Source organism: Mastigoproctus giganteus, chromosome 2 (assembly GCF_048544385.1).
Source record: "Mastigoproctus giganteus isolate SK-2022 chromosome 2, ASM4854438v1, whole genome shotgun sequence".
NCBI classification, from domain to species: domain Eukaryota; kingdom Metazoa; phylum Arthropoda; class Arachnida; order Uropygi; family Thelyphonidae; genus Mastigoproctus; species Mastigoproctus giganteus.
This window is the reverse complement of record NC_143576.1, coordinates 236,699,574-236,709,997: the sequence shown is the minus strand read 5'-3', so window position 1 is coordinate 236,709,997 and position 10,424 is coordinate 236,699,574.

Below are 10,424 nucleotides of genomic sequence, written 5' to 3'. Positions count from 1 at the left end.
CAGCACCAATCTACTAAGCCATGAGAAAGACAGACAAACGGCACACAACGCAGAACTTCAACAAGGGCACCACACACACAAACAGAAGAAATAAAAACAGAAGGATAGAAGAAGAGAACACTCCATGACAAACATTACAATGACCTCCATCAAGACTACATAGATAAGATGGCTTCGATCGCTTGGTTTACGAACGGAAGGTTCTGTCCTGAGTCCGATGGATTCATGCTCGCCATCCTAGACCTGGTAATCAACACCAGGAACTACACCAAATACATCGCCAAGGACCCAAAAGTAGCTAAGTTATTTTGGTTTTTAGGAGCATTAGCAACTAAGGCCATATTGCTCCAGGATATGCGGTGGTCATTCCCTGACCTTTCCACATCCTCCGTATATTTGGTGGTGACGGGCTCGAACCCCGGTTTAATCAAGAAGCGTGTGCTACGCACTGCTGCTCCTTCCCACCTGGCTACGGAGGCGCCCCCAAAAGTAGCAGAAGACACATGTGGACGATGCCACTTGGCACCGAACGCAATCCAGCACGTCACCACAGGTGTAGGGTGATCACCTAGACGAATTACACTCACAGACATGACCAGGTGGCTAGGATAATACATCAGAAGCTAGCACAAAAATACCAGAAGATTAAAGAAAGTTTATCGTATTCTAAGTACGATCCTTACGCCCTACTAGAGACCTCTACTCATAAACTACACTGGGCCTGTGACAAAAATGAACAAGGTGATGCCGAACAAAAGACCAGGCATAACCCTCATCGACAAGAAGGAAATAGCTACTTACCTGATCGACATAGCAGTGCCCAACACCAGCAACCTCAGGAAAACGTTTGATGAAAAGACCAAGAAGTACTCAGGCTTCAGAGAAAAAGTCAAAGGGATGTGGCACATGGAACAAGTGATGACCATCTCGATCGTCGTCTCAACCACCATGCCGGTCAACCACCGTCTCAACCACCATCTCGATCATCGTCTCAACCATCATGCCGATGGTTGAGACGATGATCGAGATGGTCATTATGGAGAAAAACCTATTGGGAGGCCTATTGCTGCTAGGTTCTTATGGAGGCCCTTTGGCCTCCATAAGAACCTAGCAGCAATAAGCCTCCCAGAGAATATTTACATGGAACTCCAGAACACCAAAATACTTGAATACTTGTATGATTGTACTCCAGTTCTTCAACCAACGGTAACAATAATAATAATAGTAATTGGACCGAACGAACCACCCCACGAGGCGGAAAAATTTGATATAAAGGATAATTTTTTTTTTATATAATAATAATAATAACCGCAACAACCACACTTACACAGACAGAATGATGGACGAAGATGACATTCTATGGCAGACACCACAATGACCTCCATCAGGACTATATAGATAAGATGACTTCCAACGGTCGGCTCTTCCCCGAGACCGAAGGATTCATTCTCGCCATCCAAGACCAGGTAATCAACACCAGGAACTAAAAAAACTATTGGGGTCACCGGTAAGTTATTACATACAACCATGTGTATTGTGTGTTCTCTGGTTAATTTGCTTGTTTTGCTGGACGAAAAATCTCAGTTTCCGGAGAAAAACCCTTCTTATCAACACCTGAGACCGACTAACTCTGCCACGGAGTGGAAAAAGCTCATAAACGTTCCTCCCGGCATCGAGGAGATTCGAACCTGGGCCTTTTCCTCCCGGTGAGGGGGACGACGGTGACGATACCACTGTGCTACACCTGGAACTACAGGAAATACATCGACAAGGATCCTGGACAGATGACGAATGTCGACGACGCTACCGAACCCCAGAAACAATCCAGCATATCACCGCAGGATTCAGGGTGCTGATCTAGACGGAGTACACTCACAGACACGACCAGATGCCAGGATAATACATCAGAATCCATTGCAAAAGTACCAGCTGATCAAACAAAGTTTACCGTCTTATAAGTATGAGCCTAAGGCCAAAGAGACCTCCACTCAGACTATACTGGCACTGTCATCATAAAGGACAATACGACCCAGCACAATAGATCTGGTATAACCCTCATTGACAAGAAGGAAATGGCTACCTACTTGATCGACATAGCCGAGCTCAACTCCAGTAACCTCCATAAAACATATAAGGAAAAGATCAGTAAGTACTCAGATCTTACGCTTAATGTCTAAGTTGGTAGATGATACAAAAGTCGACAGGGTACTTAACGACAGTCATCAGGGTGAGCTACTGCAACAAGAGCTAGGAAAATTGGGTCGATGTTCTGAGAAAAGACAATTCGAGTTTAACATTGACAAATGCAAGGTACTGCAGAGTAACTTATCGACTGTGTGGTACCTCACTCAGGGTAGTGGAGAATGAAAAAGACTTGGGATAATTGTGCAGTCAGACATGAAATTCTTTGAGCAGTGCAGACTGGCTGCCAGGACAGCTTATGATGTTTAGTCAATGAATACAGAAACTTTGTTAGCAGGGTCAAAGAAGTGGTTATCCCTTTGTATAAGGCAATGATTAGGCCACATCTTGAGTAATATATACAGGTCTGGAGACCTCACTTTAGGAAGGATGTAAATCTGCTGGAACGGGTGCAGAGAAGGGCAACAAGATTGGCGAAGGGAACAGAAGGATGTTCCTACCTAGAAAGGCCTCAGTCTGCAAATTTCAGCATCTCGAGACCAGACACCTGTGGGGAGATCTGACTGAGATGTTTAAAGCTTTGAACTGGTTGATTAAGCTGAAGGGTACGCTTGACCACACACATAAGGGGATATAAATTCAAAGATTCAAGTTAAAGATATATAACATATACAAGTTGAGAAAGGATGGGTGCAGGATATACAGGGTTATTCAAAATGAAGTCAGGAGTTGCAGAATTTTTTTTTTGGGAAAGCGCATGTGTCATAATCATTTGTAGCCATCTCGAAAGAACGCATAATATCTCAAGTTTCGTTCCCACGCTCGCGATGTTCGGTATGCTGCACGGCTAACCAGCAGATAGCGTTGGACCCATACCGCCGTGCAGTCGTTCGTTTGCCTGTGACCCTTGTTCTGCTCTGTTGCGACATGGCTTCGGAATGTAATGAGAAAGCTTTTACTGTGTTGGAGTTTCATGTAAGTAAATCTGTTACCGTTGTGCAACGCCACTTTACTGACAGAGTGATTTTTTCTGATGAATCGACTTTCCATTTGTCGGGGAAAGTGAATAAGCAGAATGTGATTTTGGGCGATTTCAGTGCGATTTCACTAAAGGCTCTCATATTGAACATTTATGAGGTATGTAAAAAAACTTCATTACTTTACTTGCATTCTGGAAATATTTCTTTCTTCCTATGTCTGCTCATGTGTGCATAGGAATTGTTTGAAACCACGGACTTCATTTTGAATAACCCTGTATGTCTGGAAGTTTGCCTTCAGCCAACGGGTGGTTGACCGTATCTTGATAGTAAAAAGTTTATGTTGCAGAGTGGATTTTGTAACACTTGGAGGGATCAAAGAATATGGAAGCTGGAATATGAATATGAAACAGACTTCCATCTGTTATTGCGGAATGGGATGTATTGAATAAATTCAAGAGAGAACTAGACAAACTGTCGTTGTAGAAGTTGACGGCTTAAATAGATTCAAGGAAGAACTAGAAAAAGATTTTGAGGAAGTGGTGAAATTCGATTTTTTTTTTTTTTGGCTGATGCTTTATAAGCTTGCTTTCTTGCACCATGTGCCTTTGTTAATGCTAATGCTAATTCTTGGAGGGTGCGGATCAGTGAACTGTTTTTTTTTTTTTTCGTTGATGCTATGTAAGATTGCTTTCTTGCATCATTTCCCATTACTACAACTACTACTAATACTAATAATAATAATAATAATAATAATAATAATCCACCTCCATAGATGGATGATGTCGCAGAGAAATATTAATCATACTGCATCAAGTGTGGCACAGGATAAAGTCTCTTGCGTTCAGGCCTTAGGCAGAGGGGTCGATTCGAAAAATCAGAGACGGTCACCAGAGGAAGACAGTGGAGCGAGTGGCACTGTCCACCGTATGGCTACCACAAGATAAGGGCAAGAGCATCCATCCCCACCAATTGGAAGTGTTTCCTCTGCAACTGTGCTAGTGACCACACAGGAAGGAAGAAAACGCCAACGCCTGAAGTGGAGCATCGAAATGAATACGTACATCATGCAAGCATACTACGAAATAACGAAGCTGGAGACCGATATGACAACTTACAGGGTGAGACTACATACCAAGTGGCTGGAACGATTCCCGGATATTCAGGTCACCGTACAGCAAATAGCAGACCAGTTGGTTGGTTGGTTGTTGGGTTTTATTGGTGCATTATCAACTAAAGCTATAATGCGCCAAAACTAGCAGACCAGAGGAAGACCATTGTCAAAAAGAAACTGATAGCTCCTGCAATTTTGTAAAAAATCAAGCAGGACGTGAGCGATCAACTACAAAGGATAAAGAATACAGAACCAGAGGAGGAAGAACATATTACCACTGAACCAGAGGAGGAAGGGCAAGAAGAAATACAACCCACAGCAGCTGAAGTGGAAAGAGACGAGGTCATGATATCCAGAATAGAGGACGAGTGGAAGAAGGCCATAACAGAATTCGAAGGAATGGACCACACAAAGACTCACGTGATACCGAAGCAGAGGCCGAAGAGAACCTTGTGGAGAGTCACAGAACACCTGAATCGGCACATAATACCGCAATACCTCGACAGCAATGGTGCAACACTGGAGGCCATCCATACAGCCGTGTATTGTGCAGCAGTAGCAGCCACGAGGGTTAATGGAAGAGAAGCGAGAGACCAGCAGCAGAATAATCGAAAACAGAAGGAACCCCCAGCTTGGGAAAGAAGACTTCAGCAGAAGATAGAAAAATTAAGAGTTAACATAGGCCAATTGACCCAGTACCAATGGGGACATAGGAGTAAGAAATTAATTGAAAAAGTGAAAAGCATCCTCAAGAGACACAGCGTCCACAGCAAACATGAACAAAAAATCAGAGAATAGGAGAGTACTTGGACACGTTGAAACAGAACTTCTTTGCACTCAGCAAGAGACACCGCCGATACAAAGAGAACTCCCAGAGGAAAAGAAACAACCGAATCTTCGAAGAGGATCAAAGAGGCTTCTACAGGAATCTCGAAGAAGACAGGAAAGAAAGGAACGGACCACCCGAGAAGAAGACGATTGAGGAATTCTGGGGAAATATAAGGAGCAGTGCAGTAAGACATAACAGCTGAGCCACCTGGATAGAACTAGAACGCAAGAAAACCAAGGACGTACAAGAAATGAGAGGGTGGGAGATTCGAGAAGAAGAAGTAAAACAGATGATCAAGAACTCTCACAACTGGCAAAATCCAGGAATAGATAACGTCAACAAGTACTGGTATAAGAAGCTGACTGCACACACAAGCATCGGGCAGAGCAATTCAGCCGAATAATAAGGTACCCAGAGATGATCCCGAAGTTTCTCACTCAAGGAATCACATATCTGAAGCCTAAAGACGAAGATGCAAGAAACCAGGCGAAATATAGGTCAATAAGCTGCCTCCCAACAATGTACAAGATCCTAACCAGCTGGATTACCAGGAAGATATCAGACCACTTGGAGAGACAGAACATAATTGCCGAACAGCAGAAAGAATGCAAGCGGCTGAGCAAAGGATGCAATGAGCAATCAACCATAGTTGTCGCCGTTATGGAGCAAGCGTACAAGAAGCGCTGCAACATGTACACAGCCAACATCGATTACCACAAGGCCTTCGATTCCGCGCCTCATAGCTGGCTAATAGAGGTGCTGAACATCTGCAAAGTCAATCCGATATTGACAAACTTCCTAGGAGAAACGATGGCGAAATGGAGTACCAGCATTAAGTTCGAAAACATCACAACCAGGCCAATCCCCATCAGGAGAGGAATCTTTTAGGGAGATGACCTGAGCCCATTGTGGTTCTGTCTAGCACTTAACCCACTGTCCACCATGCTCAACTGTAGCAAGTATGGATATAACCTCAAAGAAGGAAGGAAGAATCTGTACACCCTCACCCACCTGATATACATCGATGACATCAAGCACTACGCTGAAACCGAGAAGCACCTCCAGCAACTTCTCCAGATCACCGAAGAATTCAGCAATGATATTAGGATCGAATGTGGTCTAGACAAATGCAAGGCCCACGAATTGCATGAAAAATTAGTCAACCGAAACTACCAGTTGTAGACTGGCATAGAGATCGAAGCCATAGCAGAGGGAGAGGCCTACAAATACTTGGGGATGATGCAGGCTCAGCAATCACAGCATAAGGAAATTAAGGCCTGTCTCACCGAAAAATACCATCAGAGACTCAGAAGCCTGCTAAAAGCAAAGCTGAACGGAGGGAACACAGTTAAAGCCATAAACACCTTCAGTCTCAGTGCTAACATACTCCTTCGGGGTCATAGATTGGACTAACAACGAGTTGGAGGATATCATGACAAAGACAAGGACAATGATGACCAAGAACCGCCAACACCATCCGAAATCTGCCGTGGAGAGACTGACAATTGCCCGTTAAGAAGGAGAAAGGGGCCTGATAGACCTCATTGAGCAAAAGAAGACAGCGATAGTTAACCTGAAGGATTACTTTCAGAAACACACAGCAGCACTCCATCAGGCCATAAGGAAGATAGACAAGCGGTATACCCCACTTAACCTAAGTGAGGAGTCTCCCCAACCAGGAGTACAAACGAAGCTAGAAAGATGGGCAGAGAAGACACTTCGTGGCAGACACTAAAATGATCTCCATCAAGATGACATAGATAAAATTGCTTCTAAATGCATGCCTCACGAGCGAGACGCTCTTCCCCAAGACTGAAGGATTCATGTTCGCCATCCAAGACCAGGTAATCAACACCAGGAACTATAGCAAATACATCGCCAAGGAGCCCGAAGTGTTCGATGACACATGTCGACAATGCCACTTGGCCTCAGAAACGATCCAACACATCACCCCGGAATGCAAGGTGATTACCCAGACTGAGTATACTCATAGGCACCACCAGGTAGCCAGGATAATGCATCAGAAGGTAGCAAGGAAATGCCAGTAGATCGAAGAAAGTGGACCGTACTAGAAGTAAGAACCCCGGGCAGTACTAGAGACCCCAACCCACAAGCTGTACTGGGACCGCGCCATAATAACGGATAGGACAATCCTGCACAACAGACCGGACATAACCCTTGTGGACAAGAAAGAAAAGGTCACCTATCTGATTGACATAGCGCTGCCCAACACTGGCAATCTGCCGAAAACCCATGGGTAAAAAAATAGGAAGTACACGAACCTAAGACAGGAGATTAAAGAGATGTGGCATATGCAACAAGTAACGACCATCCTGATCATCGTGTGAACCACAGGTATGATGCCTAAGACCCTACATAACAGCCTAGTAGCAATAGGTCTCCCAGCAAACACTGGGAAAAATTTATTGAAAATGTCATCAATAGGTTTGCAAGCGATTGACGGAGAATTCAATTTTTATACGATACGTGATTATTGAAATTATTATTATCTATATATATATATATATGAAGTTATGTAAAAGAATATAAGCAATAAAAAAGGAGAAAGAGTGACAGAACAGCTTCTATTGGAATGACTGCTTCTATTGGAATGAGCCGCAGCCTGGAAAATAAGATGCAGGATATTTCAGAGACTGCTGGGAATCATTGGGGTACAAGTAAACACATGGGTTGTGTTAGGGTAGCTAAGAAAAAGAACAGGTGCATGTATACTTGTGTGTACACCAATGCTAGGAGTTTAGTAAATAAATTTGATGAATTTGAGGTATTGCTCAAAACATCAAAGGCAGATATTGTGGGGATTTCAGAGACGTGGTGTCACACAGATATAAGAAATGCAGAACTGGAATTTGGGGAGTACAATGTGTACAGAAAGGATAGACAGGATAGGAAGGGAGGAGGGGTTATGCTATTAATTAAGAAACACATAAAATCCAGGGAAGTGAAGCCAGTCGACATCGCTGGACAGTGCAGTGTCGAGTCAGTTTGGTGTGACATAAGCATTGGGAGATCAAAATTGAGAGTAGGAGTGTGCTATAGGCCTAATGACTCTGATGAGTATAATAAGAAACTGTTCGGAGAAATAGAGTGGGCCAGTAAATCAGAGAGTCTTATAATGGGGGATTTTAATTTCCCAGATATTGACTGGAATTTGGGGGCTGGTCACTCACACAGTAGCAAGGCTTTTGTGGATTTATTGGATGATTGTTTTCTACATCAGCATGTTCGGGAGGCAACTAGAGGGAGTAATACTCTTGATTTGATTATCAGTAGTGATTCTTCATGCATTCAGAATCTGCAGATAAATGAACCACTTGGTGGCAGTGATCACAGTGTGCTGAAGTGGGATTTACTCAAAGAGGTAACTACCATTAGGGGTAAAGGGAAGGGGTATTGCTTTCGTAAAGGCGACTACAATGGACTGAGACAGTATTTAAATTCTATACTGTGGGATCAACTGATGATATTGCCAACAGCAAATTCAAAATGGGAAGCATTCAAGGAACTTATCGTGGAAGCTACTAGGCTTTACATACCAACTAAGAAATATTGTTCAAGGTTTAGGCCTAAATGGTTGTCAGATGAACTAATGAGGCATATGGCAGAGAAGAAAAATGCATGGGATACATACAAATTAACACGTGACACGGATGCCTATGATAGATACAAGTTGATCTGTAACCAAGTTACAAAGGAGGTTAGGCAGGCGAAGGCAGATTACGAGAGATCCTTGGCAAGGGATGCGAAGAAAAACAGCAAAGAGTTCTTTACTTATGTAAACTCTAGAAGGAAGGGGATGAATCAGATTGGTCCACTTGAGATCGATGGGTCAACTGTTGATGACCCTGCTCGGGTAGCTAACAAACTAAATGAATATTTTGCATCGACATTCACACATGAGGAGTTATTCAGCGAGGGGAATGCCAGAGGTGTATTCAACTCTAGCAGTAAGCTAGAGAATCTTGTAATAACTGAGAGCAAAGTGGAGGAGAAATTGTTGAAGATAAACACAAGAAAGGCACCTGGGGTGGATGGGATCTATCCAGTTATATTAAAGGAGGCAGCAAAGGAGGTAAGCAAACCCTTAGCCATAATTATGAGAGCTTCCTTGGACTCAGGGGAGGTACCCATTGACTGGAGATGTGCAAATGTGACCCCAATTCACAAAGGGGGATCAAAGGCTGACACAAGTAATTATAGACCTGTGAGTTTAACTTCTGTTCCCGGAAAATTAATGGAGGCACTGGTGAAAGAAGCACTGCAGGATCATCTAGACAAGACTTCAGTTATAGCTAGGACACAGCATGGTTTTGTTAAGGGGAAGTCTTGCCTGACCAATTTGATTGGATACTATGATGCAGTCACAAAAGAACTGGATGCAGGGAATAACTTTGATATTATATACTTGGATCTTAGAAAGGCTTTTGATACTGTTGCACATGGAAGACTGCTGCACAAATTGGAGCAGTGTGGCATTGGAGGCAAGTTGCTGCTATGGATAAAGGGGTGGTTGAGGGGGAGAAGACAGAGAGTGGTAATCAATGGACACTGCTCATCGTGGACTAATGTTATTAGTGGAGTCCCTCAGGGTTCAGTATTGGGGCCTTTATTGTTTTCTGTATTTATAAATGATATTGATGATGGTATATCAGGCTTAATGTCCAAGTTTGCAGATGATACAAAGGTTGGCAGGGTTGTCAAGGACACTACTGACACTATGCTGCTGCAACAGGATTTGGAAAGGTTGAGCAGATGGGCTTCGAGGTGGCAAATGAAGTTTAACATTGACAAATGTAAAGTACTACATATGGGAAACAGCAACCCCAGAGCAACGTATCAACTCTGTGGTACTACACTGACAGTGGTAGAGAATGAAAGGGACCTGGGGGTGGTGGTGCAGGCAGATATGAAGTTCTCTGAGCAGTGCAGACGAGCTGCAAGAGTAGCTCATGGTGTATTGTCAATGATATATAGAAATTTTTCTAGCAGGGATAAGGAGGTGATTATTCCCTTGTATAAGGCAATGGTCAGGCCACACCTAGAGTACTGTATACAGGCCTGGAGGCCTCATTTCAGGAAGGATGTAGAGCTGCTGGAACGAGTACAGAGAAGGGCAACTAGATTGGTGAATGGGACAAAGGGGTTCTCTTACGAAGAAAGGCTTAAGTTTTGCAAATTACAGTGTCTGGAAACTAGGCACCAGCGGGGTGATCTGATAGAGGTGTACAAAGCCTTGAATGGTTTGAGCATGCTCAATGCTGATGGGATTCTTCCTCTAGCTCAGAAAAATCACCTGAGAGGGCATAAATTCAAATTGAGGAAAGACAGATGTAGGATAGAT